We start from the raw sequence: 19,541 nt of genomic DNA on the forward strand, positions 1-19,541 counted from the left end.
GGAGGGGGTGGGGTTTATGAACTATATGAACTATACTGCAGCCAGCCACCAGGGGGCGGTCAAAATGTTTTGGCTTCTCTTCTGTCATGTCGTCTATCTTTTTATATAGTCTATGGTTATAACTGTAACTTTCATGAGTTACAGTTTGGCTAAAAGAAATCATTGCCAGTTATCACAGTCATAATAATATATCTCACATTTCTCATAACTGTCAGGAGTTTTGTACAAAATAATTAGATTTTAAAGTTTTTGAACATCAGCATGTTTGCAGCATTTAGTTTGCAGTTTCCCAGGTGATGCCATCTGCAGGGCAATTCAACCCAATGCAGTATCACTCAGCAAGATGGAAAAAAAGATTATATTGTATTAACATAGCATCTCATTGAGGGATAGACTGCTGTTGCCCAGAAGTTTGTTTTCACATACTTGCATACAAAGTATAGGCACTTTACAGCATTCAGTTCAGAACAAAGTCCTATAACTAACTATTTAGAAAATAAAATACCACTAAATAAATATTGTAAAATCAGTTTCACTAAAGGCGAGGTGGTGAAAACTATTTATAGCAGGGAAAATTGCCCTTTCACAATAAGAACATAAAGGATTTTGCTGTGTTACTCACTAGATGGCAACATTGTCTTACTATACAGTGAAACCATGAGACTCTCAGTTGTGTTACATTTGAAAGATGGTCTGGTTGCCCTCAAAATGTGAAATCTTGCTCTTGTTTCTTTGGTGGAGAAGAGGAAACAGATTTGTAGTTGTCATTTATGTACAAAGTTGGTCTTGTATGTACAGTGGTGACTCATTACGAAATGCCCTGATGAGTCAACTTTCCACTCATAATGAAACCTCAATAGGTTGTAGGTTGTACCATGTTGGATTAGTATAAGAAGATAATGAAGGACCATAAACAATAGATTAAGGGCTGTATCAAATGTCTGTGTGAAGCAGAATGAATCACCTCCTGCCACTGTCATACGTCAAAGCACATTTTCACTATGACAAAATGTATGTCACTTACTTTCATGTAAGAATAAGACAACTACAGCATGCCTAAAAATAATTCTGAATTGAACACTTGATTAAAAATTTAAACTATGTACAAGAAAGTTCTGCAGTACATTTACATTCATTGTGTAGGTCACAAAAATTATAAAGTTGAATTTCAAATTTGTGGACTTTCTCCTCTGTATGCTAAAAAAAAATGGATGTAGTTGTGAGTTTGCTTTCTTCTCTCTTGCACTATAAATTGACCCAAGTTTCTGATGAACTGATCACATTTAGTACTTTAACAGTGAAGTCAAATCTTTCAACACAATGTGATCAAAACTACTTTTTATTGCAATAAATTTAAAAACACCTGCGATACCTTGGTGGTCCTTATTGAGAGATTCTTTTTTATGCCTCCAGGCAGGTCGGAGGAGCTACACTGTGAGTGTGAAGGGATTATTTTTGTTGCTCAAGATTACTCACTTAAACAGACAACTTTTTCTTGTTGGGCAGCACTTGCCATACTCAAAGCATCCTGTGTGTCGTCATCATCACAGTTTTTGGAACAATACAAAGGGACTTTACAAAATATACATTAAACCTAATACAGACTGTCTTGTTTGGCCTAAATCATTTGGACTACTGGGATTTTAGTCTCTGTAAAAATCCCTAAATTGAATATAATTACCCAAATTAAAATGTAACATATGACACATAGCTCTGCATCCTTGGAAGAGGAAAGACACGTTTAAGCGTAGTGTCCAATAGAGGGCAGACAAGTGCTACAAATTTAAATCACAGAGTGTTTCACTTTGCTCATCCACTTATACAGACTACATTGTTTTCATGAGATGAATTCAGCTTTGGATATCCAGTAATTGTGTATATATGTTTAGCTTCAAGAACACTGTGTGTGGATATTTCCATTCACTGTAATTTTATTAATTGGTATCTTGTGGTCTTGAGAGCCTAATTGTCTACTTAAGCATGACCTTAACTGGAATAGGAAATATTGTGATTGTCCAATCAACACAATGATCCTAAATCCAATTAGTCACCATTCTACTGTGCAAGAGTTCAACTCTGCCACATCCAGCTCACCTTTTCAGGTCCCTGTACTCCAGAACAGTAAGGATTAATTATTCAGCTACAATTAGCGTGATGTCAATAGTAATTGCCACCAGTGCAGTGCTCCTCTGACATTGAGGCGGCCTGTTGTGAGACTGAGATTGCACTTCTCTCATGTTAAAAATCCCCATTTCAATCAAGTTACTGTATGTGTTCAAGCTCTTACGTGCAAACACACTCAGACACACACGCACACAGAGACAAATCCCCACACCCACCCAGGGGCAGGCATGCATGACTGCACTCAAATAACTACACTAATGCACACATAGGTACACACACAGAATACACACACAAGTACGTTAAGTTAAATTTGAGGAAAATGACTGTAAAACATAGATAAGTGTTGCTCATTTTTCGTTTAACATTTTTAATGTTTATTAATGGACACATATTTACTAGACTGCTTGCTGACGTGTGGTAATTGCCCAGAGTCCTTCCCATTACAAACAGGAGATTGAGGAGGTTTATTCACAGACTAAAATATGCTACTGCTGTTATTGACATGAATTGAAATTACATGCCAAGAAACTCAAAAAATCCCAGTTACATTATACATTTAAACTAAAATAACCCTTCTGCAGGGTTGCAGTAGACAGGCCTTACATGCACTGCTAACTTGTTGAGATTGCTTTATATTGGAGAGAGCAGCATCAGTATTCAGTAGTAGTAATTTGAATGATTAAAACATTGACAATGTTACAAAACTATAAGTAATATTGAAAGTGAACATTTTTAACATCAAGAAATGTTCTTCCCTAAATTGGGTTATTGGGGTTTTCTTTCTCAAGGAAAAAATAATCTATTTTAATTCTAATAAAATGCATTTGATATTGAAATAGAACATCTACCATAAGTGTCTGTAAGGAAAAACATTACCTTAAGTGAAACATAGAAATACTGTGTTATTGTACGTGTCCACAGGGGCATTTTTGGACGCTTGATGGGCGTGTCTCTGGCGGTGTCATGATAGATGATTGGCAGGTGCTCTCCTTCCCTGAAACAGGAAACACTTCCTGGCTGCACCTGATTGGATGAACCCTTTCACTCGTGGGCTGTCTGCTCCCGGATTTCAAACCAGACCAACAAGGTGGCTTGTTTGGAAACTTTCTCTTATATTATATTATATAAATAGTTCCCCGAAATGTGTTTCTGAAAACATTTGAGGCAAGAAATTAGCTATGCAGTTGCTGAATCTGTTTTTATCTTAGATTGACGACAGTTAGTTAAAAGAAATTTCGGGAGTTTCCAGATGCGGTGAGTCACGCTGGACGCCCCTGATTTGCATAAAGTACCCTAGACCTCAACTTCATACAAATGAGGAGCTGCCATCATGACGACCCATCTCTCGAAAACGCACCGCAGCGCTACCAGAATGCATTGAACAACTGTGTGGAAATGACGGATCCTGTGGAAATGTACCATTACAGTGTTGGCAGTTCATGACAAATGTACAAGACAAATCTCACTTCCACTTCGCAGTCTGGCAAAGGCTTTTGGGGAAATTAATGCTTGCCATTGTGCAAGAAAAACTGCATCAATAATATCTTTGTGACTACCACCTCTGGTCAGGAATCCACAACCACAAGTGTCACATTTTAATATGCTTTGAAACATATACCTCTGTATGTACATACACTGAAAGTGTACTCAAGGTAAAATCTGACCTTGGAGTTACAAAATGGGCTACAATTGTCTGTAATATTGATGAATGCAGTTGATACTAGTGTTGAGACAATATAGTACCCACTTAAGTGTCTGTATTATGGACTGAATGTTTGCTGTGATTAGAGTTTTGCCTTAATTTCAACTCTCTTGCCTCATAATCATCATCTCTGAGTAGAAGTTTAGTTTAACTGTCTTGATTTAGAGAAAATATTTAAGGTCTTGAAGAGTGTACAGAGATGAAAATGAGAAAGAGCCCAAAAGAATAATGGTGGTTAGTGAGTGGTAAAGATTAATAAAAATACCCATTTTCAAAATAGGAAGAATATATTCTTACACTAAAAATAAAATGTCATTACACACAGTACAGTAGTGTACAACCCAGTACAGATATAGAGATGTCTTCTTCCCTGCTACTTTTTATTATCTCACCCTCTTTTTCCATTGTCCTTCTGTGTGACTTAATTTCACCACTTCTACATGTTTAATCTATTAGACTTGGTGAAATAGGAACTACTGCATTGTTTCCATTGATTTCAAACTGAATTTCGTTTTGAGTTAGAGGATTATGAATCTCATTACACATTTCACGCATGCTTGGTTAGTCAAACTATTGGACTTCTGTTATAACAGTCAAGTTTGTGCATCCTGACAGAAAAAAATTATATCCCAGGCTGAGCAGAGTAGGTCTGGAGAAGTAACTACTACTTATAAATGCAGTGTCATCATGTTGATTTTGTTAAATTGATAATACATTAACTAAGTTAAACTTCTATTGCTTCAGGTCTGTGTCCAACTAACACTAATGCTGTGTGTGTTGAAGATTTGTGGGCCAAGCTTATGGTGTTTGTGCCTTGTCTGGACGGGGGGTTGAAACATCTCACCATGGGGCCAGGAGTATTGATGGCGGTGATAAAGACATGTAATAATGTCATAAAGCCAGGGAAGACAAAGAGCTGTAAGTGGAGATTGGCTGAACGGTGTAACCAGTAATCAGTCAGTGGGGTGAAAAATGACAGGGCCAATGTGTGTGGACAGAAATGGGGAATAAAACATTGGGCTCATGAAGGCTGAACAGCCCAAAACAGGAAGAGGGCGGGGGAGTAGAGGTGACCTGCTCTTGGAGGGGACAGGCCTGTCGCATTTCCTGATTACAACCAATAGGTCTCAATTTCAAATGACAACACCAACTACTCATTTGGGGCAGCGTCTGTATTATAGAGCTTGGAGGAGAGAGGGAAGGTGGGGTTAATGTCCTAGTGGGTTTGTAATACCTTCCTAAAAGAGTAACCTCTATGGTGAAGAATATTTTTTGTGCCAGCACTTTTCTGACTGTTCTCCTCCTCCGTCTTTTAGCTCATTTCAAGCTGGTTGGAATGCAGCTTGGATTTGGACATAGTTCATTTTTGTTTTTTCATTTAGATGTCTTTTCTATTGCAAATTACTACTTAATTATTCTTTATGAGGTTAATAGGAGTGGTGACTAAATTAAGTTGAGTTCACTCACTGGAATTTTCACCTATTTTCACTGACAGCTTTTGATGCAATGTGACAACATGGTCTGTGGTTTGAGGGTGGTAAACAATGGAATTTATCAATGCAAAAGGTCTGCAAATGGTTCTAGCTGGTGCTACTGCTAATGGACTATAAAGGTGATTAAAAGTAATTGGCTACAATAGGTTTTCTGTGTACCAGCTTTAGACTATAAGCTGCTGATAGTGATATCACAGCTAAACATAATATTTCAGATGTACTGTCTAGCACACAAAATTACTTGAAGATGCAATCACCTTTCACCATTTCACCCTTGAATGAAATAAAATAAAACTAAAATATATCACCTACATGGCTGGCCTTCTCTTTGCAGATCTCTAGACAAAAGTCCGGGGGGCATCACACTACCACCACCATATTTTATAGTTGGTATGATCATTTTCTGAAATGCGGTGTTACTTTTACGCCAGATGTAATGGGACACACACTTTCCAAAAAGTTCAACTTTTGTCTTGTCTGTTCACAGAGTATTTTCCAAAAGGTCTTGGGGATCATCAAGACTTTTTGGAAAATACTCTGTGGACAAAAATGTTACTTTTCGGAAGGTGTGTGCCCCATTACATCTGGCGTAAAAGTAACTCCGCATTTCAGAAAAAGAACATCATACCAACAGTAAAATATGGTGGTGGTAGTGTGATGGTCTGGGGCTGTTTTGCTGCTTCAGGACCTGGAAGACTTGCTGTGATAAATGGAACCATGAATTCTGCTGTCTACCAAAAAACTCCTGAAGGAGAATGTCTGGCCATCTGTTCGTGACCTCAAGCTGAAGCGAACTTGGGTTCTGCAGCAGGACAATGATCCAAAACACACTAGCAAGTCCACCTCTGAATGGCTGAAGAACAAAATGAAGACTTTGGAGTGGCCTAGTCAAAGTCCTGACCTGAATCCTATTGAGATGCTGTGGCATGACCAGTTCATGCTCGAAAACCCTCCAATGTGGCTGAATTACAACAATTCTGCAAAGATGAGTGGGCCAAAATTCCTCCACAGCGCTGTAAAAGACTCATTGCAAGTTATTGCAAACGCTTGATTGCAGTTGTTGCTGCTAAGGGCGGCCCAACCAGTTATTAGGTTTAGCAATCACTTTTTCACACAGGGCCATGTAGGTTTGGATTTTGTTTTCCCTTAATAATAACAACCTTAATTTAAAAATTGTATTTTGTGTTTACTTGTGTTATCTTTGACTAATATTTAAATTTGTTTAATGATCTGAAACATTTAAGTGTGACAAACATGCAAAAAAATAAGAAATCAGGAAGGGGGCAAACACTTTTTCACACCACTGTAACTTCAGAAATGCAAATAGGAACTACTAATAGCTAATTCAACATACTTTTAATGGTGACAATTTGGCAAAATGTAAAACAAATATAGGCTAAAAAATGGGACTGAACTTGTAGCCCACGGCGTAACTATGGGGTGTTTGTTGCACCTCTGCAAATTAAACAGAAACTACCTGTATGGCTTTGTGCTATTAGTGGTGACTGAGAAAATGTTTTTGTGATTTAAGTGGACCCTTTAAGATTGTATTGATTATTCTTCAAGCTGGAGTGCGGAACTTTTGTCTCCCCCTTCTGGCAGTGAGAGTAATTACACAAACACTGTTGACGCATGCTTATGATATATGCCTACAGTGAGTTCGCACTAGGCTCGTGTTCAGAAATAGTTACAAAAATACAGAGACATTTCCCCAGTTCCAAAACAGTAATCTATTATTTAGGTAGAGTAAATGTAATAGCTACATAGCCTACTCCAGATATTTTACTAACCTGTCCAAGAGCAGTAACGTGACATCTATGTCTGCCCTCAGTCCCTTCTCTCAGCACTCTCTAACACGGAAAAGCTAAAGCTACACCAATGGTTATCCGTGTTTGTCCTCGCTGTCGATCGCTTTCTTTTTTTGTCTGTAATCCTTCCTCTGAACGCTAAGTGTCTTTTGTTATCTGGAGCATCAGAAACGTTTCTTGGACACTTCTTAGGTTATACTCCTAGTTGCTATAGCCTACTCTGTTGCTATGGTTGCTCCAGAGCCATGTAGAGAGAGAATTGCATCATCTATGTTCAATTTTAATTCAAGTGGCTTTATTGGCATGACTGCATACAATACAACGTTGCCAAAGCATTTTAACACAATCATAATAAACAATAAACAATTCTCAATCATAAACATTTTCTCCATTGGACCTTTTTTTTTTTGCTGCAGCAGCAGCAATGGCGGATCGTGGTGCTCTCTACATGGCTCTGGGTTGCTCCCTGCTTCCGCTTTGGCAAACCAATCATTGCTGATTGGCGCAAAATGCATCATTACTGGTGCACCAGTTTGGGAATGTCACCACAGATACCAGATGAACTTGTTTGGCAAGGGCTTAAATGTAACAGATGTTCATATATATGTAAAAGTCCTGCATTCTAGCTTTAAGGTTATACGCAGCACCAATTTCAAGTTAGACATTGCATGTTATGAATCACAGTGCAGCTGAGATCTCCAGATAGGCCTCCCTGGTTGTTTCAACAACTTGCCTGATAACTAAGGGTCAGTCCCTTTTACTTTTGATCCTTTCATGCCAGTCCCTACCACACCTGATGAAAAGGGGCTCAGCTTTGGCCTAAGCTTCTCAGGCTGGCCAGGTTAGTTTCATCTTTTAAATCACTTCTTAAAACTCACTTATATTTGAAGCCCTTGTCCAACATTTATCAGGTCTTTTAATTGTTTTTTTTTACTCTCTTTCTTTTGTCTTTGTAATCTTGTTATTTATCACATTATATTACCCTCTGTTTTACTGTCCTTTTTATTTTAAAGCACTTTGTTATTCTGTTTAGAGGAACTAGTTTGATTTCTGGCATCTATGAGCAAAGACATCTGTTACCAGTGATATTGCTTATTTTTTGCTGCTACACATTCACTACTATTGCATTGTGTACTGTTTAGCTGCTACCAGTTTGGTTGAATCAGTTATATTACTTAGCTAAATTATGTCTTAAACTTAAGTCTGATTGATGCATTGAGGAGTAGGTTTGCACTTGTTCTTCCTGGGAAAATGCTCTTAATTCAATCATCTTAAATTCATGTTTTGGAAGTTGGATTATTAGTGAACTTCACAGGCAATTTCACTGACACCACTCTTTCTACACTTGTTCCCCCCACCCCCCACCTCAAGTTTTATGCAGATAAGACTGAAGGCTTTTCCCTCCCAGAGCTGGGCGGGTGCCCAGTATGCAGGAGTTTATCTGGCACACATGTCCCTCCCTCCATATTTCACTTCTGGTTCTACTCTCTCTTTCTGATAGCTTTATCACTGCGGAGGGGTCAGATGCTGACACCAGCATAAGGGCCGCTTAAATCGCTCTAAACAACATCTATCATGGACCCTATAAAATAAGCTTCATGGCACGCACAATACCCTGGCCTCGTGCTTGGAAATGCTCGTCTATCATATGGCTGCTTGACACCAGGAAGCCTTTTTTTTTGATGATATGTACAGGATTCAGAGGAGGAAGGTTCTGATTTGGCCGTAATCAGTCTTTATGAGTAATTTTAGATTACAGACTGCATTGGAGATCTATCACTCATCAGGAGAGGCAGGTAGGCTATTTTGGAGGTGATAAATGGCACTAGCCTACAGTTCTATTTATTGATCAGGAAGAAGCTTGATATCAGTAAAAACCCCTTTGAATAGCTAAAAAATGTCATAAAAAGGTAGTAACGGTTGTTCTGAAGCTTCAAAGGCATGGCAGGGGGAAGGCAGAGGGACTAGGTGCAGAAGGGAGGGGAGGCGGATATTAATTGACTTTGATTATTGTCCTAATATTATGACATGCTGACAGGTTGCTTATAACTTCTTGGAAAAACTGAAACAAATGGAATGCAGGTGCAGGAATGCAGAGAGAGAAGACTGTGTTCTGGCCCTTAAATCACAACAATCCTGCCGGCTGTTCAGCAACCACTAGATTAATAGCTGGATGCTAACAGATTGCAGCAAATTGTTAGTTCTCTGAGGTCAAAAAAAGAAAAGAAAAATGAACATGTAATAAAAAGAAAAAGCTTTCTGTGATGTGACCAATTTTCCTGTTTTGACAGTCTCAGTGTGTTAAACAAATCTGAGCTATTTTGACTGGCTTAAATAATTAAACATTTTAGATACCATAACAGCTGCTTGTTTCTGTTTTCTGTTTCTATGAAGGGGGTATTTAGGTTTGTATAGTCCCGTGGCAATAGTGTTTTAAGATTTGTAGCGTGAAGTGACAATTCTGTGGAACAGCCTATCACTTTAAAGATTAAACACAGGCATTAGCAGGATACAAGTGCTACTCATGACAGAAATATATCATTCAAATCAAGAGTGAAAATCTCCAGAATTTGATGGATAGGTGTATCTACATATTCAGATTGTGATTTAATGTGATTGATGTTAAACATTTTTATCTTGATAGATGTGACTGTAAAATGACAGAAACTGTGTGCATTTAATAGAATTGTGTCTGATATTAACTTATATCTCTGTACATAGCATAGATGTAAACATTTAATATTTGTGTTATTTAGTGAACAAGTGGACATAATAAATACACGTCTACACTTGTGCTCTAGATGGTGTTAGTCTCCCTTCTTTTGTAGTTTCTTTAGTGACTATCTCTTCCACCTACAAATAGTGCTAAATGGCAAAATCTACCCACAGAAATACCTATTTTAATTTACTGTAGTTATCTATTATTTTTCTTGAACAATTACAGTGGTTGAGTGAATTACTTGTCTCTGAAACAAAGTAAGAAATCCAAAGAAATTTAAGTTCTTGGTAAATAAGTAACAACTGTGACAGCTCAGCCTCATGGATTGCTTTACTGCCTTGACTGGTTTGAGGTTATAGGGATAAGACAAGAGTCCCGGAATGCAAATCTTAAGTAGAGGAGCAAAATGGGTCTGGATGAGCCAAAAAAGAGAACAATCAATGATCCAGAAAAGAGAAATTATTGTCCAAGCCCATCACTTAATTTCTTTAAAAGCTTATTGAGAAGTCAGAACCGCTCAATGTGCATCCACTAAAGTTAACACTCTCTGTATGCCATACAATTTAATTATTAGGACATGATTCATTCAGTGAGTGGTCACCCATTCGATGGGACCATTTATGGGCCAGCGTATTCTTTACAGCTCAAGAATCCTCCTTTTGGTCAGTAATCACTGAACTGTACAAATGTAATTTAGATACTTGATTGAGGAAGAGATTTTGCTAATTAAGAGTTTTTGTAGAGTGCATAATCATTTTGGCTGGCTATTCATCAGGAACAATGTGATGATTAGCCCTTGTGGCAGTCTAAGTGCTGCTTATCTGCTGGAAAGAAAGTTAAGTCTCTCATCTTAAAGGATCCTTTAGTATATACAATAAATAAGGGTTTGTAAGCCCAAGGAGTGTTTTTTTTTTTTGGCAAGCTGCATAATGAAATCATATCAAAAACATAACATAGTTTTAATTGAACATACGACTCTTCCAAACATCTGGGCCAGATGTATAAATGATTCATATGCACAAAAACATGCATACACTATTTCCACACATAAATTGGTATTAATAAAAACGATAACATGTGGTGAGAATGTGCACAACTCACGCATACTTCATACTGTACGTACACATGCATAGGCACATTCTAGAGTGAGCTAAGTGTGATATGGAAAAGACACACTACTGTACTTTTATGGTCTCTGTAAGGCTAGGGTGGGAACTTGCAATAATATTATGGTGAATCCCATGTAGAACGTCTCATTGGAGGAGGTGGTGCAAGTTCAGCCCTCCAATTCTCTGAAGTGAGTGGTGGGCATTATGTTTCATTCATTTGGCAGATGCTTTTGTACATTAAGTCCATTCAAACTCAAAAGGAACAAGAGCTAGATGTCATCAAGAATTGGAAGCCCAACCCTTCCAAATAAATAGCTAAAAGCGTGGTAAAGAACTACATTGCAGGTGCCTTTTTTAAACTTTTTTTTAATTATGAAGTGAGATGTGAAATGGATGTGCTAGTGTGGGGTGTTGAGGTGCAGTCTGCAAAGGTGGTTTTCAGCCTGCAGGGAAAGCTGGGCAGTGACTCTGCTGTCCCGACTTCAGTGGGGAGTTCATTCCACGGCAACCTTCGGGTCTGAAAAGTGAAGCCAAGGCGGAAGTGCCCTAAACTTGCATTATTTCTAATGACCAGCAGGGGGCGATTCCACTGGAAGATGTCCGATTGTATAGAAGTCTATGAGAAAATGACCCTACTTGATTTAATACCTCAGTAAACACTTTCATAATGAGTTAATGGTCTCAATTAGGGCTGCAGCTATCAATTATTTTAGCAAGATTATCCCATCGATTAATCAGATAAGAAATACTTTTGCTTTATTAAAGAGCAATAGTAAATATGCAAAATAGAAAATAAGGCAGGTCTCTTAAAATGAACAACTAATTGGTTTCCTTAAAAATCTACGTTTTTATTGCTTAAATTGCATACAATATTATCTATCAAAACTAAACCAGTTCAGTGCATTTAAGTGGCATATTACATTCTGGGTTTTTAATGAAAAATCCTGAAATGCAAAAACAAACAACTTTTGCTTTGAAAAAGGTATATATACTTAAGTTTCAGAACTACAAGTTTCAACCTAACCACAGCTCAGGCATAACATAACCCTTTACTGTCTTCTTTGTGGCATTTGTAGGAGGCAAAAAACGAGTGGACAGGAACAGTGACTATCATCATAATAACATGAATAAAGCTCAGGCTTTCACAAATTGGCCGCAGCATTTTATTTTCTGTGGTTATTTTCTTGAGCAAATCCTAGCTAAATTAGGGAGATCATAACTAGCCACCAATTTGATTGATGTTTTTAACTAGCCATTACATATAGCCATAATTACTGTAGCCTACATTCTTTACTAGCCTTCATATACCTTGAGTTGGGTCTGCTCTGTGGACTAGATGCATAGACTACGTTATGCTTTCTGCTGAGATGCTGAAGCATAGACGTCGTGCTACTGTGGTAGGCTTGTTCAGTTTTACAGTAGACACACTATACAGAGTTTTCGTGGACACTTTCTGTCGCTTTCTCTGGCCTGTCTCTTCTCTGTGCCACTCGCTATTTATTTTCGTCTTCCTCTTTGTAATCTGCGCTGTCAAATCACACCAAAGACGCTCTGAACCATATCTGATCACACACAGTGTATGCTTTAGGGCGTGGCTACCTTGTGATTGACAAGTCGCTACCACGGGGACCTGTCAGTCAGGATAGAGATGATGCCTATCAACTGCACTGTGTACATTTAACTAGCCATGAACTTGTTTTTGGGAGCTGTCGGTGTTTTCGTTCAAGAATTTGGACCCTTTCACAGCGTGTTTTCAGTTCATGAAAGGTAATTGTAACATTTCGGTCGTCTAAAAATGTCTTCAGTGTTCGCTTGTACTAAAAGACACTCTAGGAGTCAGTTGTTAATTTTTTCCGGTAAGTACATACGGTAGTATTTGCTAGCCAAAATTAGCATCCCAATTAATATCACAGTTAACGTGAATTACAGATGCACCTTGCTAACCTAGCTAGTGCTAGCGTTAGCTGATAGCTTAGCGTTTGCTATGCTCCCCAGCTCCACCCCCTCGTCCAGATATGGTCACTTCCAGTTACTGGTTGCAAAAAAACAAGATGGCGATGGCCATCTCGAGGCTTCAAAACCTGTGTGAAATAAAACAGTAGCTAAATATTGTAACTGTAGTGCTATGATTGAAAATAGAGAGCAGATGAAGAGCAGGGTTGATGCTGGCATTTAAAAGGGCAGCCCCATAGGGTAATATGTGGTCATCCTTATTGACTGAGCATTCATATGCAAATCGTCAGTGCACAGATATGCAAATATTAGGGGCTGAGCATATACATTTCTACATACATTTTTTGCCGTGTAATGACAAGCGTTCATATTAATGGTGTAGAGAATTGGCACAATCAAGTTAGTTTGCAATCGAATGAAGTACTGCAGAATTTCAGGCATAGTAACTGAAATTAGCTAAGACGTCAAAGTAATTTTCAATAACAGACTTTTAAGGGCTGATGGCATTTCAGTACTTTGATGAAACTTTGTGTTGATACTTTTGAACAGTTATTATAGATTTGTTCCACATTTTTATGGATTTTTTTTTTTATTCAGTGTTGTGCCTAAAATGTTTACTTACATCAGCTGGTTTAGAAAGGTTTCTGCCAGACAGTTCAGAAATGGGCAACCTAACATATACTTGACATAAGCTTCTACAATCACTAGTGACTTAAACAGACTCTCTGGGACCAAGTGGTAGATTGAGCTGCTTTCCCTGCTTGTAAGCATAATAGGCAATGAAGTAGCATTATTTTACACAACTTGCTAACTTGTTTAAAATGTTCAACCCAAATCAATCAATCAATAAGTCACACTTTATTTATATAGCACCTTTCAGACAAATCAAATGCAAAGTGCTTTACAAGGGACTGACAAAATTTAGGATATAAAAAAAATGGATTTAGGGACTAATGCACACCAAAACAATAAAAAACAAAAAGTTAAATGAATAAAACAACAATAAAAGATATAGTATATAGTTAAGATAATACAAAATCAATATGATAATAAAATATTAATAAAAAAATAAATAGATAAGGTTAAAATATGTATAAATAATATAACCAAAAAATTAGAAAAATACTCACACATGAGCCTCAAAATTGAAATTAGAGTCAAAAATCAAAAAAGTAAATCCTAGGTTTCTTGCTTCATGGCTTGGGTTGAGTCCTAGTGTATTTAGTTTGGAGGCCAGTTTCTCTCTCTGAGCCTTTGAATCAATGATCAGTACGTCTGTTTTATCCTGGTTGAGCTGTAAGAAATTCTGTGACATCCTGGCCTTAATATCTAAAATACAGTTAAAAAGTGAGTCAATCGGCCCAGTGTCATCAGGAAACATGGCCATATAGAGCTGAGTGTCATCAGCATAGTTGTGGAAAGACATATAGTGCCTCCTGATGAAACTGCCCAGGGTTAGCATGTACAAGTTAAAAAGTAACAGTCCTAAAATTGATCCTTGTGGTACCCCACAGGTAACCTCATAGTGTTTGGAGGAGTGGTCATCTATAGATACAAAAACATTTCTTCTATAAAGATATGAGGTAAACCAGTTAAAAGCAATTCCAGACAGGCCAACATGCTCACTTAATCTATTTAAAAGAATCTGGTGGTCCACAGTATCAAAGGCAGCACTCAGGTCAAGTAGCACTGGAACTGAAGGCTTGTTGTTGTCAAGATTTATTCTGATATCGTTTACTACTTTTAGCAGGGCTGTCTCTGTGCTGTGATGCGTCCTAAAACCTGATTAAAACATTTCCAATTTAGTGTCTGAGTTTAAAAATGTACTTTAAAATTTAGCTTAAAAATGTGAGATTTGAAATTGGTCTAAAATTGCTGGGTGTTAAAATATCCAGGTTCCCTTTCTTTAAAAGAGGTTTTACTAAATAAGTGGGGAAGACACCAAGATGTAGGGAGTGATTTACTATTGCAAGGATGTCTTCAGATACTGAATTAAAAATAGGTTTAAAAAGGGAGGTAGGAATCAGGTTGGGAACACGTGGAGGGCTTCAGTTCTGTTACTATTTTCAGCATGAACCAGGTCAAAACCATCCAACTTGACATCACTCTGTACACAGGATATAGGTAAAAGTGCAGTGTGCTTGTTCTGCTGGCAGATACCAGATCTAATGATGATTATTTTCTCCCTGAAGTAGCCAGCAAACTCTTCACATTTAGAACCTGGAAGCTCAATACTATAGTTAGTTGTGGGATTTACCAAAGAATCTGTTGTACTAAAAAGCAGTCTGGGATTGTGAATGTTGGTGTTTATCAGTTTTAAGAAGTATGCATGCTGTGATTTTCAAATTGCCTTGTTGTAATTTTTCAGTTTTTCTGTATATTGTGATGTTTTACTAATTTGGTTTTTCGCCATCGGCGCTCAGCAATTCTGCAGACTCTTTTTAGTTCCATGGGGCAACCTTTTCTGTATTTGTTTTCAGGGTTTTAATTGGAACGACTATCAAGCACTTTTCATTTTATCATTAAAATCATAAAGTCTTTACAAGACGTTATTTTTGTTAGTTGCAATATGTGATGTGAGAGTTGTGGCTACTTCAGGGTTAATGTAGCATTTTCTGACAATATGTTCTTTGGTACTTGGCAGAAAAAGATCAAAACTTTAAAGCCATACATTCCAACAATTCAAAAAGCTCTTTGGCTCTAGTATCTGCCAGATTATCAACATGTATGTTAAAATCACCAATTAAAATGCAGGTATCATAGCTCATGTGAGTGACAGATAGTAGGTCTGAAGAGTTCACCAGTGGTTTTCCTCCTGATGTGATTCAATGAACTGTAGATTTACCCTTTAAATATCTGCAAAGCAGATTAGTGAAGGAGGTCCCAGGACCCACCACTCTGAATCCTTAGCCAACCAGGACTCTGATCCTCTTTCATATTGCCTTTCATAGGAAAATATTTAAAGAATCAACAGTCATGTTCAGGACCCCACAGTGATATTAGTTGGGACAATATAGCAGGTTGTTTTTTACTTTCTCAGTTTGTGTTTTCATTTCACGGTAGTCCCTCTACTTCGGATAGGCCCAACACAAATTTTGTGGTAAGGACATGGTTGAGACTTTCATTTGTTCCACATGGGGCTGTTAACAGGCCATTCTTTTTTTATTTTTGAGTAAAGCCAGACCTCTGCCAAACTGGGAAGATTTTCTCTGATGATTACTTCCACATGTAAACTATAATGAACAAATAGAACTGGGCATAAAAAATTAATTTGCACCACATAACTGAAAAAAAAAATCCCCTTAGGAGTATCCTGCAATGAAAAGCTGTTAATACTAGTGTTCATGAATGTTTTCAGGATAAATCCTTCATGTACATTGGGTTACGTTATTTTACCTTTACCTATTTTATTTTTAATGCAGCTCATCCCTATGTAGTGATTGTGTTAACATGGACTATATAGGCAGTCAAAGTTTTATTCACCTATACTGTTGCATAAAAGGATGTCCCTTGATTAATATGTACCATCTAATTGCCAAAACAATGGCCAGAGATATATACTACCTTGATCACATTAGTAAAATAGGATCAACAGCTGTCCACTTCCACCATCTCATTTCCAGCCACTAATCTGACATGTGAGAACTAGGATTATGAGAAGAGAATGGGATACCATCCTAGAAGTAGTGAAGCACTGGGAGGCAGTCAGAAATCAAGTGCTAAAATAAATGGAGCCGAGTTCTTAAGATTGAAATCTTTATGCATTATGCATATTTAAGCATTTCTGTCTTGACATTGATACCAGCTAGGGCTGCAACGAACGATTGTTTTCAGTGTTGATTAATCTGCCAATTATTTTCATCGGCATCAAATTGCTTTATTTATTCGACCAATAGTCCAAAACCCACAGATATTCAGTTCGCTATCATATATGACAAAGAAAAGCAGCAAATCCTCACATTTGAGAAGCTGGAACTTCAGAGTGTTTGGCATTTGTGCTTGAAAGGTTACTTAAATGATTAATTGGTTGTAAAAAGAGTTGGCAGTTAATTTTGTGATGATTGACTAATTGTTTAATCAAGTAATTGTTTCTATTACCAACATTGTGTTTTGTTACAGAAGAGGGTACTTATTAAGTCTCTGTGTTTGGTTATTGTGAAAGAAATGTTTGACATTGTGAATATAAGGGGCTGCCCAGTGTACGTAAGTTATACCTTAGAAGGGAAGCCCTCTGAATTCACTACACCAGTTGAGAAAAAGGAGAGAGAGAGTGAAGACTTGAAAAAGGAGAGTGTGTCTTGGCACCAGACCTCTGATTCTATTTACGGCTTTTAACAGAAATCTGATTAACGGAGGCATTTTAAGCAGAGTGACCTGGAGGAGGAGTGAGGAATGGGGGAGAGGAACAGACGCTTTCATTAAATCAGCAATCGATGCCAGCACTCCTCTGAGACCAGCGCACAGGAATAAAGGAATAAAATAAAATGAAATAAAGGAGCCATTTCCCACATTTATCTAGACTGTTTGGGTTTGAAGTGCACTGTGGATGCAAAATTGCTTTACAGTAGGGAGTTTTTCTGTCTCTTTCTTTGATCTTGTCTGCTTACACTGTCTCTCGTTGTTTTGTACTGTAGTAGTGACAAGATTATATAAATTACAAGATAACCACAAGATGTCTATTTTTCCATTATAAGCAGGAATCATTTTAAGGATGAACAAAGCTGATGATCCGGGATGTCAAACAGCCAGCTAACTGCTGAAAAGACATAATGCTATGGCTCAGTAATCAAAACAAGCCATTTATGAGTGGAAATTATGAAACACTTGAGATTTTCCTCTGAAATGGACCTGAGGCGATGGCCTAAGGGGCTGCTGAGGGCTGTCTCTCCCCAGCAGATAGAGCCATTCAACCCTGCATTATAGCCCCATTAGACATGGCTATTGCGCAGAATGGTTTGCCTACCACTGACGCAGTTTCTTATTACGGCCGTACAAAAGCAAGGAGACATATCAATTTCCAGGATTAGAGCTCATTATATGATGCCTCAAAAAACAAACACATACAGTAGAGCTAGTATTGCAAGGTACATCTATTTTTAAGGGCACTTGCTGATCATTAAAGGTTAGTGACGGGTTAGTGGTTTGAATTCAGCCTACTAGCTCAATGGACAGATGCACTTGAGTATCGTGAAGTTCCACAGTGTAATTCACCTGCTTCAGCACTTTAGTGTTGAGGAGTGAAGAAGGAAGAATGGTAATGATAACAATGCTGATTAAACAATACACGTGTGGGTCCAAAATTACCAAACCTCTGAGGCAGCAGCTCTGAGGAGTCTGTATAATGCATCATAATGAGACAATTTTGTCTGTTTCAGAATGTCCCATTACGCTGGTTTCTAACTTTTCCCCATATTCTCTTTTCAGTACGATACAGTGGTAATGGTAAGGAAGGGAGGCGATTACTTGTACACACCACAATCATTCATTTACTTTAACATATCATGCATAATTACTCTTGATCTTAATACCACTTTGGAAAAGTAAAAAAGAAATTCTGCAAACTGTAGTGGAGCACAGTACCTTTATCCCTGTGACTAACGCCATTGTAACGCAGACAAATTGCCCCCTGGAGAGGGTAAGTCTGGTGAAAATAATCTGTCTCGCACTTTGTGTGTGTGTTGGAAAATCTGCCACAGGGGAGCAGCGTCAGTGATACACAGTAGCAGCAGGAATCACTCTTTGAGCTCTGACAAGGATTTAGCTGTTGGCTCCCCACATGATGAATGGAGCGTAGAAATCACCTCACTATTGCAAGGATGAGGCACGGAGATGGACATGGAGGAGCAGGGGAACCACCAGTGGTTACTGTTGACCAAACAATGACGTGTTTTTAGATAGTATTTGTGATTTTTGATGGTCTGTTTCATCCTGAGGAAAACCTAGTGACTTTCTTAGGAAGCAGTAGTGATTGGATAACAGTGTGGTTTCCATGTCATTCTAAAGTGTTTGGTCAGACCTTCATTGACACAAATGTTCTATACAATGGGAATGCCCTTTACAAATAGTAACAAACAGGCATAGCTTTTAAAGTTGGTGTGGTTCAACATAATCCAAAGTGCAATGAAAGTCAAATAGCAACACTCAAGTGGTGTCCAACCCTATATATTAATTTGTCCTCTCGGCCAGCTGGAGAAGTAATTTTTGGCTTACTTCAGCTATACTGCTCGTCCTGATTCATGCATCTGATTTGCTTTGTGTGGGCTGATAGCACTGCCGTGAATGAATGCTTGAATGGAGAGGAGGCAGGGTGAGGAGTGACAAGTCGAGTGGCTGCTACACTGATAAATTGCCTTGGTTTTATTTAGCTTCATCTGTTTAAGAGAGGCTCAGTACTGCCTTCCTTTCAGCTTAAGAGTCCCAGGGAGATTCTTATCCCTGGGCAGGTGGGCTTGGTACACAGTTCTCCTCTTTGGGTAAGCACCTCTCCTTTTAGCCACACGCCTAATGATCCTAGCCAGCATCTGGCGCAGGTGGCCTCAGTGATTCTTTATACTGGAAGAGGAATTGACAGCAAGACACTGCTTCCTCTCTCTCCTTTCCTTTTACTCCTCCTTCCACTGTCACTTTTTTGTG

This window comes from Siniperca chuatsi, linkage group LG1 (genome assembly GCF_020085105.1).
Source record: "Siniperca chuatsi isolate FFG_IHB_CAS linkage group LG1, ASM2008510v1, whole genome shotgun sequence".
NCBI lineage: Eukaryota > Metazoa > Chordata > Actinopteri > Centrarchiformes > Sinipercidae > Siniperca > Siniperca chuatsi.